General features: G+C 35.8%; 1 protein-coding gene and 1 long non-coding RNA gene across 2 annotated transcripts in view; one reads left to right on the top strand and one right to left on the bottom strand.

Moving 5' to 3' along the window:
- LOC109055978 (oxidation resistance protein 1-like) overlaps positions 1-10,526 on the bottom strand; it is a 140,553-nt gene extending 130,027 nt beyond the window's left edge. Inside the window, exon 1 of the mRNA XM_042773080.1 lies at positions 10,383-10,526. The gene's annotated coding sequence lies outside the window, so the exon portion shown is untranslated. The remainder of the gene's footprint in view (positions 1-10,382) is intronic.
- A 9,138-nt stretch (positions 10,527-19,664) lies between these two features.
- On the top strand, positions 19,665-25,052 carry LOC122148072. Its single transcript, XR_006162068.1, has 4 exons — positions 19,665-19,908; positions 21,661-21,748; positions 23,626-23,724; positions 24,664-25,052. It is a non-coding gene; the product is annotated as an uncharacterized LOC122148072 (long non-coding RNA).
- The last annotated feature ends 384 nt before the right edge of the window (positions 25,053-25,436 follow it).

The following is a 25,436-nucleotide window of genomic DNA, read 5'->3' on the forward strand; positions in this document are numbered from 1 at the left end:
TCAACATTCAGACAGTACTCGTTTCATGGTACCTGGTCTCTAAATTTGTTCTCACACACGTCCATAAGCATGGATAAGACAATAACATAAACAAATGACTTGAAAGAAAAGCTTGGCTGTTTTTCATTTACACAGAATTTTTTTAATTTTCATTTTTTTATCCTGTGGCAGCTTTAAGGTTCCATATCAGGTTATCAAAATGATTGTTTGTTTTTCTTAAATAATTTAAAAAATAGTAATTCAGTAAATTCAAAATGTGCTCTAGTACTGCAACCCCTTGTAATATTAGCTCCATAAATAAATCATTAAATCTATAGGCAAGGCAAGGCAAGTTTATTTATATAGCACATTTCGTACACAATGGTAATTCAAAGTGCTTTACATAAAAGAAGGTAAAATAATCATGAAGAAAAATAATAACAAAAAATAAAACAAGCAATTTTAAAAACATAAAACAGGCAATTTTAAAACATTGGAAATGATTTAAAAATTGACTTATTTAAAATGAATTTAAAACAGTTAAAAATAGAAAATGATTTTTACATAGAATATAGTGAATATGTAAAATACAGTGCAATCAATTCGGACATCGCACATTGCTCATTCAACAAATGCACAGCTAAACAGATGAGTTTTTGAGTCTAGATTTAAATGTGACTAATGTTTTAGCACATCTGATCTCTTCTGGAAGCTGATTCCAACTGCGGGCGGCATAGTAACTAAAGGCGGACTCCCCTTGTTTTGTGTGAACCCTTGGTATTTCTAACTGACTCGATCCTAATGATCTGAGTGGTCTGTTAGGTTTATATTCAGTGAAACATATCTGCAATATATTTTGGTCCTAGGTCATTGAGTGATTTATAAACGAGTAAAAGTACTTTAAAATCAATCCTAAATGAAACTAAAACACAGTGTAAGGACCTGAACACTTGTGATATACTCACATATTCTCTTTCTATACACAAAATCCCTGCATCAGCTTCATCTATCAAATGCCTGTCTAAAAGTCTTTTTGGGAAGGCCGGTGAGGAGACCATTACAATAGTCCACCCTGCTGGTGATAAAGGCATGAAACAAGTTTCTCTAAGTCTTGACTGGAAACAAAACATCTAATTCTTGCAATGTTTTTTAGATGATAGTATGCTGATTTAGTTACTGCTTTGACATGACTACTGAAACTAAGGTCTGTCTCCAGAATCACACCAAGATTCCTGACTTGATTTTTTAGTTGTTTTTCCCCTTGAGTCAAGGTATGCATTCACCTTGAAAACTTCATCTTTGTTTCCAAATGCAATAACTTCAGTTTTTTTCCTTGTTTAACTGAAGAAAGTTCTGGCACATCCAACTATTAATTTCATCAATACATTGGCAGAGGGAGTCAATGGGGCTGTAGTCATTTGGCGATAAGGCTAGGTAAATCTGGGTATCATCAGCATAGCTGTGATAGGCAATTTGGTTCTTTCTCATTATCTGACTTAGTGGGAGCATATACAGGCTAAACCAAGAGCGGTGCCAGAATTGAGCCTTGTGGGACTCCGCATGTCATGGACGTCCACTTAGACTTATGCTCTCCTAGACTCACATAATAACCTCTCCCTTCTAAGTATGACCTGAACCATTTGAGTACCATCCCAGAAAGCCCGACCCCCAGTTTTCCAGTCTCTCTAGTAGTATGTTATGATCGACAGTGTCAAACGCAGCACTGAGATCTAGCAATACCAGCACTGATATTTTGCCAGAGTCAGAATTTAAGCGAATATCATTTATTATCTTAATGAGCGCTGTCTCTGTGCTGTGATGCAGTCGAAAACCAGATTGAAAATTGTCCAGGTATCCATTTGAGTTTAAGTATTTGTTCAGCTGATTAAAAACTACCTTTTCTATAATTTTGCCTATAAAAGGAAGATTAGATATTGGTCTATAATTGCTCAGAATGGTGTTATCAAGATTGCTCTTTTTCAGGAGGGGCTTTACAACTGCAGTTTTCAGGGAGTTTGGAAATGTCCCAGAAAGAAGTGAGGCGTTCACCACTTCTAAGAGATCTGCTTCTAAACAGTTAAGCACACTTTTGAAAAAAGATGTGGGAAGTGTGTCAAGATCGCAGGTTGACGATTTTAGGTGCTGCACTATTTCTTCCAAAATTTTGCTATCAATTGCTTCAAAAATAGACATAGTATCTTTTTGATATTGCGTCCAGATCTGTCTGACCTCTGCATTACTTGAGGATGTGCTAATTGCCTTCCTGATATTAATGATCTTCTCCGAAAAACGCATTATTTTTCACATAATTTACATTATTACAATTCCATTCTCCCCATCCTGGCAAAAATGGCTTGTCAGTCTCTCAACAGTGGCAAAAAGAGTACGAGTGTTGTTTAAGTTACTGTTTATAAGGTTTGAGAAGAAATTCTGTCTAGCTGTGGCTACTTTCACATTAAAAGCATGAAGGCTGTCTTTATAAATGCTATAGTGAATTTCAAGTTTCGTCTTCCGCCACATCCGCTCGGCTTTTCTGCATTGTCTTTTCATAGTCTGAACTGCTGTTGATCTTCTCCAAACTGATTTCTGTCTGTTTGTTTTCTTACTGACTATTATTGGAGCAATATCATCAATAACATTCTTAACTTTTGAGTTAAAGGAATCAAGGAGAATATCAGCAGAGTCTGCAGAAATGCTTGGTGTTAGAGATATAGCCTCCATAAACCGCACACTAGTGTTATCGTTAATGCATCTCCTTCTGACAGAGACAGATCTAGATTCATTGGTAGCAGAGATCAATATATCAAAGAAAATACAGAAGTGATCAGATAGTGCTACGTCCTTAATAACAATGGATGAAATGTTTAGACCCCTACTGATGATTAAATCTAGAGTGTGTCCACCTTTGTGTGTGGGTCCATGCACATGCTGAATCAGGTCAAAAGTGTTTAGAACCGTTATCATTTCTTTTGTAATTTTGTTTTCTGCATTATCTATATGAATATTAAAAATCCCCTGCAATAGCAAAACAGTCAAACTCTGAGGAAATCATTGATAGCATTTCTGTGACCTCTTCAACAAATGCTGGAGAGTATTTTGGAGGCCTGTAAATAATGATAAACAGAATGCGTGGAGCACCTTTCAGCACAATCCCTAGATATTCAAAAGACAAGTACTGACCAAATGACATTTGCTTGCATTGATAGACATCTTTAAATAGAGCAGCTACACCTCCACCTCTCCTAACAGTCCTGCAGACACTCATGAAAGTAAAGTTAGGAGGGGCTGCTTCATTGAGGACTGTTGCACTGCAGCTGTCTTCTAGCCATGTTTCATTTAGAAACATAAAATCCAGATTGTTTGTGGTTATAAAGTCATTGATTAGAAATGATTTATTTTTTAGTGAGCGAATGTTTAAAAATGCCAACTTGATGGCAGTACTTTGTGTCTTTATATCAATCTTAGTTTGATGCATTATAGGTCGCAGATTCGATGAGTTTGCCCTTGAGCTTGAAAAGACCTTAGACTTTCTATCACGTGATAAAACTGAAATATAGAAAGCTACAGGCACGCTGGGTTCCCGCTTGTTCTGTAAACATTTGTGAATGTTGCTGCTATTATAGCGGGGACCCGACACATATCACTGAGAGCTGCTATCAGTTGTTTTTGGTTCACCTACAGCAGATGGAGGGTTTGGGCCCTGGCGTTGTGGCAGCGGTCGGAGAGCTCTCACAGGAGCAGGGCCCACAGGCTTTGGTGGTTGGGGGGGCCCGCCGTTTTTTTGGTGATATTTGCGGGCTTGCAGCGAATGAGTGAGAGAGTTTTTAGTCCCAGCATACACACAATTCCTCCATTTTCTGTGAGAAGCACAGAAGTGGAGATGCTGGAGAGAGGGATAATGTGTCCGGTGAGAGGGGCTGTGTCTCTGGTGTTTCCAGTGACTGTGATATGTTGTCCTGGCTTCCCTGGCTGTTTTCCAGAAGGTCGTCCTTGGGTGCTGAGTCTTGTATCTGTTTTGATACATCACAGTCTGTCTGTGAGGAGCTCTGTGGGCAGGGCTCAGCCGGGATAGTGTCCATCAGAAGTGCTTGTTGTGGCTGGATGGTGTTATCAGTGTCCTTGTGGGATATGTCAACCACATGATGACTCGGACCTGGTGTGTGTGTGCTGAATGAATTGACATACTCTGCTGAAGGATGGCGTAAGCAGAAGTAGAAATTGTCCTTAAGCACTCTAGCTCCAAGTTTGTTAGGGTGGAGGCCATCCGGTTTAAACAGTTGTCTATGGCCCCAGAACAGATTGAAGTTGTCGATGAAATTTACTCCTTTTATATTGCAAGATCTTTGTAGCCATGTGTTCAGCCCAAGCAACCGTGAAAACATATTTGTTCCCCTTGCTGGAAGTGGTCCACTGATGAACGACTGAACTTTGAGTCTTCGAAGTGTTTCAAAGAGTTCACTGAAGTCCTTCTTTAGGAGTTCTGACTGCTCTTTCTGAATATCATTCTTCCTCACATGGATGATGATTCGATTTGCAGTCTTGTTCTTCATCAGAATGTTCTGAAGTTCCTTGTTCACATCAGAAACCGTTGCTTGAGGAAGGCAGCATGTTGTTGTAGTCCTGCTACTGATGTTTCTGATAATAGAGTCACCCACTATCAGAGTCCTGGGCTCGGCTGCGCTCTGAGCTGAATGCCGCTGTCTGCTCGACCTTGAGCGCCTGTTAGTAGCAGTGTTAGCTGCTGGCTGATCCGATACATGTTTAATCACATTTGGGGATTCCTCACCCGCATTCATTAATGCTTCAAATCTGTTCTCAAGATGTATAGGGGGTGGCAGAATACCAGTATTCACAAGCCTTGTAATAGTCGAATCTGGGGTAGAGGATGCTACAGCAGCAATACGAGAAACTCGTGACAATCTGATGTCTTGTGTTCCTTTGGGTCTCGCTCCCTGTTTGTGCCATCGATTAGTGTGGCGATCAGTTTCGGCTTGTTCCTCTACACTTGGTATAAACTGTTGAGATTCAGAAGATTCATGGGACTCACCGGCTGTATGCTGAGAGGGTCCATGACGACGATCTGCTGAGTGTTTCGCCTGTTTTGGAAGTCCAGCAAGTAACTTTGTTTCAAGAACCACAATCCTTTGTAGAAGTTTGCATCAGTTTATGCAACAAGTATATTCAACAGGAGGCATTTTTTCTCTCTTCTGTTTGAATGTAGGCAGTTGTTTTCCCATCTCCGGAATGTAAGCTGCTGGCAGTGGGAGGCAAAGTCTTCTTTTTGTAGTATAATTCCAGTCCCAAAGAGTTTTTAGTTTTTAGTGTTTGTGCCAAAAATCTGTTGTTTGAGCACTGTGCTGATCTGCTGAAGTAAAAATCTTAGAAAAATCTGAGAAAAGTACAGAAATAAGAAGCAAAGCGCAGAGCAGTAAGCTAGAACGTCCGAACGGTAGCAAAGCCGGAAGCACATATATCGAACATATATAGAACATAAACCGTGCATTAACCTTGTAGAAATGTGAGTGTGTGCTTGAGTTCCATTCCTCATTCTGAACACAGATGTGATTGTTTGAGCTCTTGGCAAGGTGGGACTCTGTCAGTCCAACTCTGGATTTATTCTGCTGAGTCATTACACAAAATGATATTATGTTGACAGAGACAAATGCCTCAGGAGGCAGTGCTCTAAAATGACTTTGTTCCAAGGTAAATTTAATCTTGAGTGCTGGACGCATTTCGATACAGCAGAGCACAGATACAGTCCTATAAGAGCATTTCATTCCCGCTTTGGTGATGGTCATGTGCATGTGGATTTTGCCTGTTGTTTGTCATGTTTATCACATTGACTGTTAAGAGCTGGACGTAATGCACATTTAAAAGGGAAGTGTTTCATTTGTGCACCACAGTACAATCAGTGAAATCATTTGCCATTGCTCAAACAATGGTTAGTCTCATTTCAAATTAAATTTGCTGAGTCAGAAACAGACATGTTAGGAGGGAGTAATAGCTGCTGTTACTAATTCAATGAATGCTTAATTTCTCCAAATCTGTTCCGATGAAGAATGTAACACACTTACATAATGGAAGAGTAACTTTGGCTGAACACGTTTGGCTGAACTATATATAACATTTAATGCATGAAACACGAGAATAACACGTGACAGACCGGGCTCCAAGGGTCAGTCGCTGCATTATTAGGGCTTAGAAGAGCAAATCCCTCCCTAATCTACAGATGACACTACTTTTCTGTTTACACTGTGAATTTAAATCTTTCACTGGACCTTCAGCACCATAAACTGCTGGTCATAACTATTAAACATTATGCAATTGGTAACACTTTAGTTTAGGGACCAATTCTTTGACTAGTTGCTTATTATCACACATATTACTAGCATATTGTCTGCATATTAGTACTTAAAAAGCACATATTAATGCTTTATTCTGCATGACCATATACTATATCCCTTAATTCTACCTCATACTGTAAACTTAGTAGTGAGATTGGTCCCCAAACTAATGTGTGTTCATGCAACCTAAAAACTGTGAGTAAATGGTTGATAAAATTGTGAGCTAATAATTGTCAAGCTCTCCAGCTGGAGTGCCCATGAGATCCTCTAGAGGGCACTCCATCATTAAACTGTACCATTGTTTCATGGACAACATCTCCCATAACACCCCATGCCAGGAATTGATTACACCTACAGCTGTTTCCAATTAGAAGGACTATTTAAGTTGCGCTCATTCACATTGCGAAGTATTGTTTTGCTGTTGTGGACTCTACCAAGCATTTTCATTTGCCATTGTCGTTGTCATTGCCTTTGCCTTGTTTCATTGTTTTGTTTATTTATGACTTTGGACTGCTCACTTGGATTATGACCCTTGCCTGTTCTATTGGATTACTCTTTTGCCTCTGCCTAGGATTAATTTTTTTGCTGGATATAATTGACCTTGCCTGTTTGACTTCGTCTTTTGTGAAATAAAGCTCGCATTAGGTTCTACCTAAAGAATCGGGGCAGCTGTGGCCTAATGGTTAGAGATTTGGACTTGTAACCCGAAGGTCGCCCTTCAGCAAGGCACTGAACCTCCAGTTGCTCCCTGGGTGCTGGATATAGCTGCCCACTGCTCCAGGTGTGTGTTCACTTCTCACTGCTTTGTGTGTGCAATTGGATGTCACGACTTTCACTTTTTCAAGAGTCCATGTTACAATAATTAAGATAGCCTCTCATTTTCAAGGCCACTCATGATACTAGTTGAATTATAAAATAAGATTGGTAACACTTTAGTTTAGGGACCAATTCTCACTAATAACTAGCTGCTTGCTAGCATCCCTAGTTAACATATTAGGTGTTTATTAGTACTTAAAAAGCATTTATTTTACATGACCATATTCTACATCCCTAATGGTTTGTTAATAGCGAGAATCGGACCTTAAAATATGGATTTAAATAAGATTTTTTTTTTTCTTTTTTTTCCACATTGCAGTCTAATGAACTATATTACTACTTGGAAAAATGTTTCATCCCAATTATTAATACATTTTATTCTGAACATCGCTGCAGCTTTTTTATAAAATCAACATGCCAAGATTTAAACATAGTTAAGTCTTCAAAGCATGCCTAAGAATTCCTCATAAATGATTTGTCTAATGTTTATTGTTTTTTGTTTAAACTAATCAAGTATTAAAAAGATAGATGTAGATATTTTTATTGATTGCTGGGGGAATCAGCTGCAAAACAGCATCAACATCAACCCTGTACAAAACCACAAAATGCAAAAAAGTCAGAAGTTCATTGCTGTGACACAAATGTTTACAGCATTACTGTAGCATTGCTATCACTATCAACAAAGAGATACTGATATTAAAGCTTAGACATTTTCTCCTCATGAAACAGAAACATTCCTATTACATTTTAATGCAGTCCCACACAACAACCCTTTTTAAAAGTCTTGATATTTCAGCTTTTTCCATCTGTCACATTAATCATTGACTAGTTTGCATCAGCGCACTATTAATTCATAAATGAAGTGTAGCTTTATGATATATCGCTGTAGTCTGAATCTGTAAAGCACCCTCCACCTGGAGGACTCCAACCGCCTTCTTTGGATTTAGGATTTACACTGTTATGCAATACCATGAGCTGACTACAATGCCATAGAAAGAGAAAGAAACCTAGTGAGCTGACTACGTAGGCAGCATTTTAAGTATGGTCCAAAAGGTAGACAGCATGATTACGGTACTTAATTCTAATCAAAAGGAAGCACTGTATCCTTGATGAAAAAAAAAAAAGAGTAAACTAAAGGGAACAAATATGTTTGGGGTAACCAAAATCAGCATATGATTTCATATGAATGATTTCTATAGGACACATACACACACACACACACACACACACTGATTAAGTCACAGAAGGAAACAGGGAAGATCGTAACTGATCTTCCAGTGGAACAAATGACTGTAGGCTTGAACAGTCGATAAAGCAGCTGTCATTTTAGTGTCGTGAGAAAAGGAAATGGCTGTCAAGATTTCTACCTTTACATTTTATCATTAAATGAGCACCTATAATGGCTGTCCTACGTATTAAGAGTGAGATTTATTATCTAAAACATTACTGTCAGATTGTCTATGTTCTGTATGAACTGAGAGGAAAAATATGTTCATAATAGATAAATCAAATCCTCTGGTGGGTCTGTGCTTCTCTGAATATTTAATCTGAACTTATATGTCAAAGAATACTAAACTGTACCGATTAATATTCACAGGTTACACATTACATTGATTTTACCACAGGTAAAGACTGTTCTTAAGAATGACGTAAAGCAGAGCAATGTGCCAGGCTTCATTTCACAATGCACTGCTATGACATTATCAGCATAAAACTGGTGTACTGCAAAGATTTATCCCAAATTTTACAAATATTCTTCTTTCACAGGCTTCAGAGCCATTTTCTATCTAATAGTTTCCTCTGCAATTCAATGTTTTATACATAACAGACAAATTTAAACTCCCCACTCAGGACAGCTTCTTCAATATTTAGACTATGATGACACACAAAAAACAGATTCAAGATCTCAAGCTGCCTTTTGATTCTCACTGAAAGCTGGAAAGTTTTCTGGAAGCACATCTATAATGAAGAGCCCCCCCTAGAGTATGAGATCGACTACACACATGCCCTTCTTTAACATTGAAGGAAAATCTGTTTTTCAGTACAATGACAAATTAAAATTATCTCTATCTGAATTCAGCAGGCAGAACATATAGCAATAACATCTGCATTATGATGATATTTAGGTTATTTTTGAAACATTTTCAATTTGTACTGATTAAGTGCAATTCAATTTTAAACACACAGATGGGAATAAACAAGGGTTGTTAACAGCGCTCATCTCTGATTTCAGAGTCGCTCTCAAGAAACATCATTCTGACAATGAACACAATTCAAGGAATCAATATTTGAAGTAAATTACTCTTAAATGAATGTTAGTCTCATTTAAAGTGTATAAGATTGCACAAGTTTAAGAGGTTGTGTTTCTGTGAGAAGATCTTCATGCAGCGACTCAAACGGGATTCCTCACATGAGAGGACGGGATCCTTTCAAAGGCATCATTGTTTAGCTTTTGAGTTCCTTTTGTTGTATAAATCAAAAGTAGGATAATTCAAAGCAGCACAGCAAGAAAAAAAAAATTATTGTCACAGCTAACAAACCTTTGAAGGAGGATGTCTTAAAGAGAGATAAGATGAGAGAGAGAGAGAGAGAGAGAGAGAGACGAGAGAGAGAGAGAGAGAGGAGAGAGAGAGAGAGAGAGAGAGAGAGAGAGAAAGAGAGAGAGAGAGAGAGAGAGAGAGAGAAGAGAGAGAGAGAATGGATAACAATCTAAATACAAAATAATATAATATAATATAATGTAATATTTATTACTGATTTTAAAATCTCTCTCTCTCTCTCTCTCTCTCTCTCTCTTTAATCAGTTAAAAATGAATTAATATTAAATTAAAAGGAATAAAAAATAAACTAATTCTGGAGAAAAAGATGTTTTTATTATTACAAATTTTTTAACATTTCTTTTAGTTTTTAGTTTTACTCAATCTAAGCATCTAGGAAAAGTTAAATTATGTTTATAATGTGTCATTTGACATTAAATCACAACACCAGTAAAACTTGGAAGAGCACATCTATGATATAACTCTAAACTATTGAGAGTGATTCCAGTGTGTCCAGTTTCTGAACATTATGCAAACTCCCCACAACAGCCAACAGTCTCTATAAATACACCAGTCTTACCACTTTATACATCAATATCATCACGTGTGAACTCTTGTATCGTCCAGGTGTAAAAGACTCCCCATGCCACAGCATGCAGGTGCTAAACAAGCATGAGACAGAGAAGAGAGAAAAGATGGGACTCACTCTTAGAATGAAGCTCTTTCCATGTCGGTCTCTTGCACACAGACGTTTGTGATGAGTTTATGCAGCCGGTCACAGTATTGCGCATCTGTGTGCAGGATGAGACACACACAGAGTAATCTGACCTTCTGAATACAGACCAAACCACTGACACAGGGAGGAATGGATCATACCAAATCCTTTATGTCACATACACAGGGAATGATTAATGTAGAAAGTCAGTTTTTCCTGTATAAGAATGAAGGTAAACATAATATGAACAACATAAAAAAATATCTATTATATATAAACATGTACTAATAAATAAAAGCATATGTGTGTGTGTGTGTGTGTGTGTGTGTGTGTGTGAGAGAGAGAGTTTGTGTGTGAAACAAAATGGGGTTTTTATAGATAAATAAAACTTAAAACCATAATAAAATTTCCTTAAACTAAAATAAATGTTATTATATAAAATATATAATATTATTTCAACAATTAAGTTATAATTAATTTGTTGTACTAAAATAACTAAAACTAAACCTGAAATAAAAATAAATAAAACTATATAGACAAAACAAAACAAATTACTAAAACCTTAACTCAAATGAAAATAAAAATGGAAAATATAAAAATAAAAACTGAATATATTAACATATTATGTTAACAAAAAAACAACAACAACAACAACACAGACATACTGTGTGTATATATATATATATATATTATATATATATATATATATATATATATATATATATATATATATATATATATATGTATATATATATATATATATATGCAACCAGCAAGTAAAGGCAAAGATAACACAAACAAAAAACATGAATTATCCAAATACATATACATATAGAAGCAAGTGCCATATATATATGTGCCTGGTTTTCTCCACACATACCGCTTAGAATTAAGGCCAAAAAGTTAAGTTCTCATCAGACCAGAGAATCTTATTTCTCTGCTTTTTAGCAAACTCCATGCGGGGTTTCATGTGTCTTGCACTGAGGAGAGGCTTCCGTCGGGCCACTCTGCCATAAAGCCCTGACTGGTGGAGGGCTGCAGTGATGGTTGACTTTCTACAACTTTCTCCCATCTCCCGACTGCATCTCTGGAGCTCAGCCACAGTGATCTTTGGGTTCTTCTTTACCTCTCTCACCAAGGCTCTGGCCACCCCCGATAGCTCAGTTTGGCTGGACGGCCAGCTCTAGGAAGGGTACTGGTCATCCCAAACATCTTCCATTTAAGGATTAAGGAGGCCACTGTGCTCTTAGGAACCTTAAATGCAGCAGAATTTTTTTTTGTAACCTTGGCCAGATCCGTGCCTTGCCACAATTCTGTCTCTGAGCTCTTCAGGCAGTTCCTTTGACCTCATGGTTCTCATTTGCTCTGACATGCACTGCGAGCTGTAAGGTCTTATATAGACAGGTGTGTGGCTTTCTTAATCAAGTCCAATCAGTATAATCAAACACAGGTCTCAAATGAAGGTGTAGAACCATCTCAAGGATGATCAGAAGAAATTGACAGCACCTGAGTTAAATATATGAGTGTCACAGCAAAAGGTCTGAATACTTAGGACCATGTGATATTTCAGTTTTTCTTTTTTAATAAATCTGCAAAAATGTAAGCAATTCTGTGTTTTTCTGTCAATATGGGGTGCTATGTGTACATTAATGAGGAAAAAAAATGAACTTAAATGATTTTAGCAAATGGCTGCAATATAACAAAAGAGAGTGAAAAATTTAAGGGGGTCTGAATACTTTCCGTACCCACTGTTATATATATATATATATATATATATATATATATATATATATATATATATATATATGTATGTATGTATTAATGTATTAATATGAAGGAATATGAAGGAGGTTGTGTTTAAATATAGAAATAAGTATGATTTCATTAATTACATTTCATTGTTACATGTTCTTGAAACCCCATGATTTCCAGCTGTCATCCACTCACCGGCACTATATTATCTAATCTGCAGCTTTCATGTAGATGAATGAAGCTACTAATCAACATGAATGGTTTTAAGGTTTTTCACCTGACAGGAATATTGCTGTTGGACGTGTTATATAAAGTGTTTTAATGCAGTAATATAATCTGTTCAGCGCTGGAATCAAAGAGAAGATGAAACCAACCACATTAAACTGATATGGTATACAACTGAATATCAAATCTTAAGATTGACTCAAACTGTTTTTTCAAGGTCAAATTGTGTGCATTCTTATGTCAGTTCTGAGAGATGTATCATAAATGATTGATTGTGTTTTCATGCACAATCATTTTATACCTGCAGTTCGAGACTGATTAAATTCTAGTTTGCTGCTCTCATTTCAAAACTTCTTTCAGAGGTCATTCTCTGTTGTCATCAGCTGTTGAAGTCAAAGACTGGGTTTTCCCAGCAGAAATGAAGACTTGTTACCATATTGATTGATGGTGAGTGTCTGCTGGAAATCGATGGTGCTGTGTGGATACCAAGAAAGCTGTGACGGATGCCTCTGATGCCTCCCATGAACACCCTGGTGGGCTCTCATAAATAAGTAAAAGAGTCAGTGGGTAGACAGAGAGATTTGAACCAGTGATGAATTGTGTTAGCATCCTCTACACACACTCTGCATCTGTACATGGGTGGATATTTGAACATACAGCTGCCTGTACCAGTGCAGTACAATTTTGAGCAGTTTCCACAAAAATGTTAAGCAGGAAAAACTCTTGTCAACTTCAGTAAGAATAATAACTGTTTCTAGAGCAGCAAATCAGCATATTAGAATGATTTCTGAAGGATCATGTGACACCGAAGACTAATGATGAGTAATGATGCTGAAAATTCAGCTTTGCATCAGGAATAAATTACATTTGAAAACATTAAAATAAAATTGTAAAAGTTCTTTTAAATTGTAATAATGTGACACAATATTACTGTTTTTACTGTATTTTTGATCAAATAAATGCAGCTATGGTGAACATAAGAGACTTCATAAAAAAAATAAAAAAAATTACAAACTTTTGGCCACCAGTATATGCAATGCTGCCTTAGAACTTGGGATGTATAAAGGAGCATATGTTGCCAAAACATTTAGAATAAGTCATAATTGTCATAAGCGCACATATAGGTCTTTAAAATACCATCTCAAGGTTTTGTAACAAAGCTCTAGGGTTTGTATCCCCTTTTATCTACATTCACTGATGTCTGAGAGGTCATCATTATCTATATGAAAGACTGTGGAACAGCAGGGGTGAGATGGCAGCCGCAGGAACAGATGACCTTCAGCAGAAACTTACATCTTAGATGTTAGTGCCCCTCTATCACATGTCTGTCAGATACTGAGGCAGTCGCATGACCCTTATTTCCACATATTAGTGAAGAAAGCAAGAAAAGCCACTATTTGCATGAGAAAGGGCAACATGTTTACAAATGTCAGGATTCTCATGAATGTAATAATGTCTTGCTAAGAGAAAATGTACATTTCCAGTGCTTGCTAACAGTCATGAAGCACACAGGAGATTTTTCTCCATTTTTCACATTGTTTACTTTGTTTTCAGAAGCAGATACAACACAACACACAGTTTTGATTAGCTTTTCTCACCTATAGAGACTTCTTACATCTATTATCAAAATGAATAAGAAACTGAAGGTTTGTTTACAGGTGAATTTTGAAGCAATTTATTGTATTTATGTAAATAGGGTACAAAATATCTGTATTTAAATAATATTTAATCATCTTTCAGAAAGCGTCCAAATGATATCACTTCCTGGGAGTCATAAATTTTAGGTAATGTTGCATGTGAGGAAATCATGTGTTAAGAGTTTTTTTTTTTTTACTATACAATAAATTAAATACTATTTTTGACATTATTGTATGATTTAAAAAAAACATACATTCAAAAAAAATAAAAAAATAATGGTTTTGAATTTATATTATTGTATGATTTTAAAATAAATACAAATATACATAACAATATTTTTTTGGCATAATGAATTTTTACTACAATAAATCAAATATATATTTTGACATTATTTAATAATTTTAAAATAAAAAAAAAATCATACATTCAAAATAAAAATCAATCAAAATTTATGTTTTGGCAATAAAAACAAATGTGTTTTTATGTTTATATATAGAGCGAGAAAGATCTATTTATTTCTATTTAAAAATATTTGTATATATTTTATAATTTATTGCAGAGGAAAAAACTAAATGCTTTTAAAAATATATATTTCACAGTGCCATATACTGTATTCTTTTTTAAAAAAATCACATTTTTATAGGCATTTTGTGATCGACTTTAAAATATACTTAATTTCTTTGGTGGACAGATTAAGCTGGAAAACATCACTTCAAGCAGCAATAACTTTAAAAATAACTTTAAATAACTTTTGATCTTCCATGGATTAATTCTGCACCTTTTGAATCTTATGCAGCATTTGTGAAATTCAAGCAGCGAATGATTAAAATCACATCTGATAAACGATTTAAAAGGAAAATGATGGAGAGCTTTGAAGTTTTTCATTACATTCGAGCAGAATATTTGTGACGGCAGAGTCCATATTGAGCAGAAAAGCCCCCGAGCCGTTGAATGGACATGTTGAGGGTAGAATTCATATTGGCAGGAAATCAGCTGGGGAGATATGAGCACCTGCCGTTTGCTTTGAGCGGCCAGCAGAGGCCAACAATGCTCATCAGTGATAAGACTCCCACACCGCGATACGTTTTCCTGTGAACCCCACATATCTGATAAACAGATACCATAAATGAGAAATGGGTTTTCATGAGCGCTTATGTTATCTCAATTACAGCTACATCTCACATGGCTGCTGGAAAACGTTTGCTGAAATTCATAGAGCTCTGGCTTCAGAATATGCTGTTACTGAGAATAAATCTTTGTCTTCAGCATGTCTTTCTTCAGGCCTAGAAATGAATTAAGGGATATTTGTGCCAGATATATGAACTGTGCAAAGTTTAAGAATAAGAACCTTTTTGGGAAAAGTGGAGTCAAGGCATAATAAGGGATAAGGTCATGCTTGCCTGAATAATAAATTATTCTAAGTTTCTGTACATTTCCATGTGCTTGTTGGGAGACGTACAGTATACCTTTGTTCAAACTCTGTTCATCTCAGCAGAGCTTCCTGCTTTTTCAGCCGCCATTACTCCAGTGTTATAAAATGCTGAGTTGCTGCTAAAAAAAACATTTCTTGTTGTAAGCAATACTGAAAACATTTGTGCTGCTTAATATTTATTATATTATTTAAAATTAAGCATCAGCTCTGCTTTTGACCGGTAGTACATCCCCCCAGATGTATAAATATGTTTTAACAAACTCCACTATTCCCTAAAACAAATCTGAATGAGAATGGTACTGTAATATAAACGCAAAACTGGTAAATTGCAATGAACAAACACATTTTCTCTCTAGCAGTATCTCAACACTTGCTGCTCAGCTTCAGCAACACATAACCAAATGGTGAGGTGAAGAGGTTATGTATTATCACACAATATCTTTATTTAATCAGTAGGGGAAAGCAATCACATTCATTGAATGCTGTATCTGAAGCCAGGGATCAGTCCTGCCTGCCGCTGAAAGCATGTGGGATTTGGTGCTCCGACCTATTTCTCAGAGTCTATCTATGGTTTGCTGATTTTTTATCCCCACAACAACAAATGACAAACACATGAACAACAGAAGTAAAGGACATCCAAGAGCCCAGTGTGTAATTTGGCATGTATGTTATTTTCTCATCTTCATCCGGACTATCACTTTATAACCAGATACACAAATCTGAATATATGTCAAATATGTAGTAACTATCAAATTATTTATTTTCTCACTCACTTCAGTATTTGAATCACTTTTTAAACCCAAGCAAATGAACTGATTCACTAAAATAAATCACACTTCCCAAAGGTGAATCACTCTTTGGACCACATAAAGGAACTGATTCAGTAAAATAAGTCACACTTCCCACAGGAGAAAGTTTCTGAACTAACTCAATTCTCTGGATATTAATGGTCAGATTCTGTTTTGTCTTCTCTATGGTTTGAATTTAATGAGATCAGTCATCCCAGAGTTTAATTAGGCCAGACAGAAACAGCTGCAGGAGGTCGAGCTCACGGCTGCCTCTGGAAACACAAGCCTCTGTCGGGCCTCAACGCCGATGTTTAAAAATACCTGACACCCACGCCATACCTGACAGTCCCGTCAATAACTGCCATTTCTCATCCATATCTACCTGCTTTCATTTAATTACTGCAATGAATCTAATGCAGGGCTGCAGTCTTGGAGCTCCCTTATCCATTTACTGTGAGTGTCTCCACAGCTTTGGTTGGTTCTGAAAGCATCCTGCAGATAAAAGAATAATGTTTCTTTTGGTAAAGCAGAGGCCTACAATGTCAAGGTCATGGGTTTGATTCCCAAGTAACACAAATCTTGATAAAAATGTTTAACTTGAATTGCCAAAAATATGTCTGCCAATGCATAAATGTTCATGTAAATCTGGATAAATTTACATAATAATGGTTCACATGACACACACATACTTAGTAGACACATATTTCATAAAAATCTGCAATAAACATCTCTTCGCAATTATTTTTATTTAATTAAATCACCCCCCCATTGTTGAACATAGATGTGAAAGTGCACTATCCAAACTTAAATGTTATAATTCACGAACGCTTTGGAACACAGACCTAAGGTTGGTCTTTTTTTAAAGATGACATTATTACAGAAGTGGAATCATTTAAAAAAAAAATTAAAGTATGCAAAAGTTATCGACGTTTAAATTTACTGTAAAGAAAATGTATAGTACTTCATTTTATTTCATATAAAATAAATATTTTACAAATTATGTTTTAATCTAAAATTGCTAAAGTCTTATGTCTAAATAAGTTATGTTCCAAATTTGAAGTTGATACAAATACATAAAAAAATTGAGGTTCCTATTAAAATTTGTTTAGGCATTATACCAAAAGTAGCCACCTGTTGACACCCAAACTCCATTGAATTTTTCTTTCACAAATGTGTAAATTTCAATATTACTTCCATCTCAAAATATGGAATCCTGAGACTCAGACCTTGCCAATGGTATGTATTTAGTCAAGATTATAAAAAGTTCTGATTGTAAAATATCATAATAAATTTTGTAATATGACACTTGACACCGCCCAAGGGGGAGGAGACTGCCAAAAGACTTAAAAGTACCATTTCCATGGTAACACAATCTGATTTCAAAATGCAAACACCGGATTAATGTTAAGGTTTTTAATTTTTAAATTATATATAATTTATGATGATTACTAAAAGATGTGATAGGGAAAAAAAGACAACAAAAAAAGAGTGCCAAGCGTCCCAGCATGATGATGAACATAATAAAATCATCAATATACCTTCACAAAGTGATTTAGAAAGGCAATCAAATGTAAAATAAATGTAAATTCAAATTATTATACAAAAGGCAGTCATGGGGGAATTTAATTTTTCTGTCTGTCTGTAAATTGGGATCTTGCACTCTAAAAACTTAAACTATAATTCATTTTTTTCAATCACTTAAAAAAAACAGCCACAGTAAAAACTTTTTCTTGACTGAAGATGAAGAATATTGATATGTAAAAAGTAATAATTGTAGTTCTTGAAACTGATCAGTATATTTTCTCCATTCTCCATTTTGACTCACCCTCAGCCCATCCAAGATGTAGATAATTTTATCTCTTTATCAGAACAGATTTGGAGAAATGTAGCATTACATCACTTGCTCACCATTGGATCCTCTGCAGTGAATGGGTGCCGTCAGAACGAGCGTCCAAACAGCTGATAAAAACATCACAATAAACCACAAGTAATCCACATCACTCCAGTCTATTAATGAATAAGATGTCATTCTGACGGCACCCATTCACTGTATAGGATCCATTGGTGAGCAAGTGAAGTAATGCTAAATTTCTCCAAATCTGTTGACAAACTCATCTTCATCTTGGATGGCCTCGGGGTGAATCAATTTGGATGGCCTGAGGGTGAGTAAATTTTCAGCAAATTTTAATTTTGGGTAAACTATTCCCTTAAAATGCAGTGATCACATGTGCTCCCTCAGTTTGAACAGGCATGACACTTCTGGCATCACCGTCGGTTTGGCTGCGCCAGAGACATGTTTGAACAGATCGTGATGATTGACACCCTGAGAAATCGTCCTTCTGCAGTAGCTATTTGCCGGTGGTGTCGTTCAGTGATTGCTGCGAATGACAGAGAGCCATGCTTGTGATCACATGACAGTACACCTGCTGTCTGAGGCACAGCGTGAAGCCATACATTTCCTGTCACTCGATGTCATCGTTGTTTTATTTTCCTCAGGGTTCCTGCAGAGAAGAGTCTTGAACATGTACATTTGTTCAGTTTTGCATGGCCTACCTCATCTAAAAAGCAAACAGACACAAACTGAGGTTGCTCACAGGTTGAACTTTAGAGTCTGTTCAACATGGATGCTGGACTCTGATGTTAACCTGTGGTGAAAGCAAGGATGCATAAAATCATCTGCAACAGAAGCATTGCCCTTAGAATGACTACCAGCGCTGTATAAATAATTAAACTTTGAACTGGACCTATATACAGGAGCTAGAAAGATCAGTATCCTGTGGCGTGCATGCGTTGAAATCACTCACACTCATGCATAAACTTGCAGTGTTGGAACTGACCTTTATAATGACCTTTATTTCAGCTGTCACACTAAATATTCTCTTATAGTGCCTCAACTGCCTCAGCATCTCCACTGGTCCTGTATGGCCTTCTGCTAGCGTAATATAAAATGAGAATTTATAGTTAGATGTATAAGGGATCAGATGTCACACAGCGCATCCTACAGGACAGATGTTTCGTTGCAAGACTTTTAGTATTAAAGTGGTGCACGTGCATCCGTTTAGATTCATCTCAGCTCAAAAAACCTTCAGGAAAAAACACTGCACTTCCTATAAACTATTCTAAGAAACATCCATTTGTAATGAAGGTCACATTAAAACTGAGCTGGAAACCGTTAACCTTATACTTTCTGCCTTTTATGTGTAGACCTTATTCTTTTGTAATTCATGTTTTTTAGTGTGTCATTTGCAGTTAAGTGTGAAAATATTACGTAATTTTGTATTGTTTTCCAATTTAGGCTAGACAGTCATTGTGTACTATAAATATTGTTATTGTATAAATAAACTGTTATCTATGAAAATTTGTTGTTTCCTGTTGTAGGCACAATGTACAATAATATTATACAAACATTTGGTATTATAGTAATTATACCTATTTTCTTAAACGCGTTCACATCGCAGCTTTAACGAAACGCGTTTGGTTCCTTCCTCATGGGTCCCAGTCAACGCGGAAGTGTCTCCATGCTGTAGTTGACAGTCATTCATTTCATAAAAATCAAACATCATGCGTTACCTGTCCTGTGGGTGAAGTGCACAGTCCACTCAAAACTGTCAGAAGATGTTGCGCAGAAGAACAAACGGACGAGAAGATGCGGACAGTGTTAAACCTACCTGATAGAAAGAAGGTGAGGATGAGTGAGCTCTGTTACTCATGGATTGAATGTGTTTTGTTTTTACCAACAAAACTGTAGGTATAATGGCAATGCCATCTTCTGGACTATAGTATTACAATGGTATATTTTAAGTACCCTGTGAATAAGAATCGGTGAAAGAATCAAACAATCATAGTATTCCTATTTGTTAACTCCTATTGTACCATTTTTTATTATTATTTTTTTTTTGTAAATACCCTGCTCTGTCATAGTTTATTCTAAAGTATGTAATAATAATAATAGTTAATTACAATTCGTAATCAATAAACAAACAAACACTTTGGGAATAATTTAAAAGGAAATAATGTAAAACTGTGGCTGCATGTCTGCAAAATTAAACAAAAATAAGTATGTTGCCAAGATTTTGAAACTGATAGAAGGGTTATCGGATGATGCAAAAGAATGGATGATATATTGGTTTGTCAGTATAAAAACTGTATGTATGTAATAAAAATGATACAGTATTTGAAAAAATTTTTTAGTTGGAGTGTACCATGTCACTGGTCACTGCTTGACATGTAATTTCAACTCCATCACAGACTTCAGAGGACTCTGGTGTGACTGTGTCTCAGAGGAGCTGCTGAACTGTTTTGTCCTTCTGGTTGAAGGTTCTGCTCTTCATCATTTTCACTCCAGCTTTCCTGAACTACGCCTCCCTGCAGAGAGAGGGACAGGTGCTGTCATCCATATCACCGTATGCTCTTCTGTATCAGCCGAGCCACAAGGATGTGCTGTTTTTTCAAATCAAAGCTAAATACACGTAGAAACATCGCATGCTTGTGGCGCGGATTATACAGAAGAGCATACGGTGATATGGAGAGACACAGAGGAGACTGCTGACGAAGGAATTGTTGAATAAAGTCGTTATTTTTGTTTTCTTCGCTTACAAAAAGTGTTCCCGTCGCGTCATATAACCCAGATTGCACATCTGATGGCAGATGGAGTATACTGACGACAACTTTCTTACCTTTTATGGACCTTGACACTGTTATTTACTTGGCAGTCTATGGGACAGTCACAGGCCTCCCGGTTTTCATCCAAAATATCTTAAATTGTGTTCCGAAGACAAACGAAGCTTTTACGGGTTTGGAACGACATGGGGGTAAGTTATTAATGACACAATTTTCATTTTGGGGTGGAGTTTCCCTTTAATGTGATTAAATTAGCTTTTTGCTGTTTAGAATGAGCTAATGAAAACTCCTCCATTAAGGAGATGATAAGAGAAAGCCTTTCTCTAGTGTCGTTAAATTCAATAAACAAAGCAGCACCACAGTTTTCATTGATGTGAGTCATTGCTTTAGGGACATAAAGGCATTATTGAGTTTTCTTCTTCTCCAGTGAAGTTATAAGACTTCAGCTTTCAGAGCATGTGCTGCTGTACTCTTGTAAGTCAAGGCAGTGAGGCGTTGAAGCATTTCTGTGACATGCTGTCAGAACAAACCTAGTGGTGAAGTGTTGGTGATTCCTGCTGATGGCCTGCATTGCAGCGACTGTACAGTAGAGCCAGATGATGTAGCAAACATTTGCGATAATCAGTGATTAAGATGAGTTGGTGATTTCGATAGTGAAATTGTACAACATTGTGAATATTGCAGTACTGTATGTGTAATGCACACTTTATTTGCGGATGACGTTTTCTAAAGGAATTATCAATGATTTTTTTTTTTTTTTTTTTTTTTTTGAGTGTCAGTTTCCATGACATTTGATCTGTGATCTGTTTCTCAGGTGTGCACCTGTGACAGAGTCGGTCTGGGTTTCAGCCGAAGATCCCTGCAGGCACAGAGAAAGTCTGGGGAATATCAACCACCAGAAGGTATGAAAGTGTCTTAGTCTGAAAGTAAACTTTCAAGTTTTCCAACACTGTTGGTGTGACAGCACCAAAACATGTCTAAATAACACTGGCATCAGTAGAGCATTCTGGGAAATGATGTGTTCTTCCACCTTGGTCCATAAAATGAAAGTTGACCTCCTGACACAATTTTTCAAATTTATTTTTCTATTCTGTAACAGTGGGCAAATATTGATACTTGAGTGTTAAACTTTTCTAGTTATATATACACTAGCTTTCGAAAGTTTTGAAATATTTTTTTTTTATTTTTGAAAGGAGTTGCTTAAGCTCATCAGCCCTGATTTATTTGAATAAAAATGCTGTAAAAATATTATAGTGAAGTATTATTACAATTTAAAATGTTTTCTCTGTTTGTATACATTTTAAATGTTATTTATTTAAAAGACCATCATTTATTTGAAATATAAATCTTTTGTAACATTATAAATGTCTTTTTTGACCAGTTTAATGTGTCCTTGCTAGTAAGTGTCAGTTTATTTTTTTAACAATTAAAATGAGTAAAAAACTTACGGAAACTTTTTGAATTGTAGTGTACTTGTGTACAATACATAAAGATTTTATGGTTATGCATAGCAGTAAATCTAAAAAGAAAGAAACACCCCTCCCACGTTAACAGTTTTAATCCACACGCAGGTATCTGTGCGTCTCGTATCTTTGACATTGACCTGCTCTACTATTTAATCAGGGCTGTAGGACAGAGATGTCTTTGTCCTTGTCCTCTGGCAACAAAACGTCCCGCCTTCAGGTTTATTCATCCTAAAAGTGGAGTCACTCTTATCTTGTTGCTGTTGACCTGGTAACATTTCTTCATGCATTAAAGTGATGTGCAGCGAGAGGACAGGGGAGCTGGTTATCAGTGGTTCTGTTTTCTCCTCTGTCAGACACATTTAGAAGGTGGACAGTAAGAGATTAATTTTCCTAAAGTTCAGTAAGCCTGGAGCAAGAATGTGTCCTTTTTGTTTTTACTGAAACATTTCCATTTGGTAACTGATGTGATTTGATGTTGAAAGTTGATGTGGAAACCCAATAGTACATACTAATTTTATTTTTAATTTTTGAGAAGGACATGTGCTGTTTTGTTCTTAGACTTGTTGACTCTATATACTACAGTACTGAACATTGTGTGTTATACTGCATCCTGCAATGTGCTAAATTTGACTTTCTTTTTCCAGTGTGATCAAAGAATAAATATCAACCACTATTTTTAATTAATTTGTGACCATTTAGATGATGTGAAATAATCATAAATATAATAATAATAATATGCATACATTTAATGGCATAAACAACATCAATAATAATTATTGTTGTTAATAATAATAATAATAATACAATTATTATTATTATTATTATTATTATTATTATTATTATGCCAAAAAGTTGAAATAAAACAAATTTAAATATTTGTTCTGAAAAAAGGACTAATGGAATCTTCACTGATGTAAGTCTGAGAAAAGAAATGTCGGTCAGTTTTTAAGTTTTTCTTGATGGTTTTCTTGACCCCCTACACATCCCAAAGACAAACTGCTTCCTGAATCTTCATGGCCTTTTAGTTAATGAGGATGTCAAATAAAACCCATTAGTGTCTCATGGTACACAGTGCTTATTAGTTTTGTGTGTCAGCCTCCTGTTTGAGGTCAGTTTATCCTTCACGTAACATCACTGACCTCTTTAAAAAACTGGGCAGCAGACTGGGACAGTAGGCATCCAGTCTGAAGGTGAACAGACATGTGTGTCATAATGTGTCTCAGTAATTAATGAACTCTCAGATGAGTCATGTCTAGACTATATTCTGCACAAACCTCATTCCTGACCTGTATGTCTCCTCTCTTATCCTTCAGGAAGGTGGTCAAAGCTGCAGATATAGTCACACCCTTCATCCTGATTGGCTCTGAGCTGGGCACGCTCAACGGCAGATTCTACAGTCACATCCATGACTCGTAAGTCAAGCTGACACAGTCTGTCAGTCATATATGAACATGTCGGGAAGTTTGTTTCCACCACAGAATGCATGTTACGTTTGTGCACTACAAGATTTGTTTAATGTTTTTCAAAGAAATCTTTTATTCTCAACAAGGCTGCATTTATTTGATCAAAATATAGTAAAAACAACAATTTTATAAAATAATATTACAGTTTAAATGCACTGTTTTCAATTTAAATATATTTGAAAATGTAATTTATTCCTGTGTTCCAAAGCTGAATTTTCAGCATCATTAATCCAGTCTTCAGTGTCACATGATCCTTCAGAAATCAGTCTAATAATTGAGCACCAAATCACCATAATAGAATGATTTCTGAAGAATCATGTGACACTAAAAATACAACTTTTCCATCACAGAAACAAATTTTAATATATTAAAATGAAAACATTTTGTAATATTTCAAAATATTGCTGTTTTTACTGTATTTTTGAACAAAAAAATGCAGCGTTGATGAGTAAAAGAGACCCATTTCATATAAAAATAAAAATAATATTTATTATAATTAATATATAATTAATATAATATAATTAATATAATTAATTATTCCAAACATTTGACCAGCAGTGTACAATATGTTGGCAAATAGTGTTATATATGCCTAATAGGGTTTTTCTTCCAGACATTTATACCTGCCATGACCAAAGTTCCATCAGTACAGCTTGGGACCAACCCCAACCCCTCCATCTGACAGATTTAACATTTCATCTGCTCTGATGTGCAGCTTTCAGACCCATAAATTCAGCTGCGTCAGGCCTGTAGCGCCCAAGGACTGAAAATATTTTCCCCGCTGCGGCTCTGAGCCCATTCATCTCACTCGATTGGTGTGTGGGGCTCATCTGAGCTCTAGAAACATCCTCTGTGTGGTCTTTTCACTGTCTCTCTCTGTCTCTTCAGGCAAGTGTCTGACCTGGTGTTGATCGATCCGATCCCAGAGGATGTCTTTGAAGAGGAGAAGTGGCAGCAGTTCTGGAGAGTCATCAGAGTGTGTGAGGCACAAACACAATTCGTCAAATCCCAAATCCATCCTAATGCTGAGAGCCAGAGGAAGAAATGATGAAGTGTATCTTTTTTTAAAGGTGTTAAAATACTTTTTTACTTTAGGTAAGCCAATCAGAGGTTGATTTCTTTAGCATACAGACTGTAGCTGTTTGTTTGATCATCCTGACTTATCAGACACAATGAAAACAGTCATTTTTTAGCAATTATTGAGTTTGGTTATGCTAGTGGAACAATATTACACACTTCACTTTTAACTTGCTTTTGCAGGAAAATAATAAATTGAAAGAACTCAAATGTTTGACATGTTCCATATTTATCTGATTTATCTGATTTGATAGACAGAAATTACACTATGATATTGCAAATGCGATATTTATATAACATTAATATTTCATATGCATTGAAATACTATGTAATTCTTTGAAATTAATTATTTTGGAACTTCATGGTGGTTTGTAAATATATATATATAAATAAATTCTATATATATAAATAAAAAATAGTTATATGTAAATGTTAATATTTATAAATATATTTATATACAATTATATTTAAATATATTAAATATATTTACATATGCATAATATACATATATACATATTTATATCAAATATAAATGTTATATATTATATTATAATTTATTAAATTATACAATTAAATGTTAATAT

The sequence above is a fragment of the Cyprinus carpio genome, chromosome A16 (assembly GCF_018340385.1).
Source record: "Cyprinus carpio isolate SPL01 chromosome A16, ASM1834038v1, whole genome shotgun sequence".
NCBI classification, from domain to species: Eukaryota; Metazoa; Chordata; class Actinopteri; order Cypriniformes; family Cyprinidae; genus Cyprinus; species Cyprinus carpio.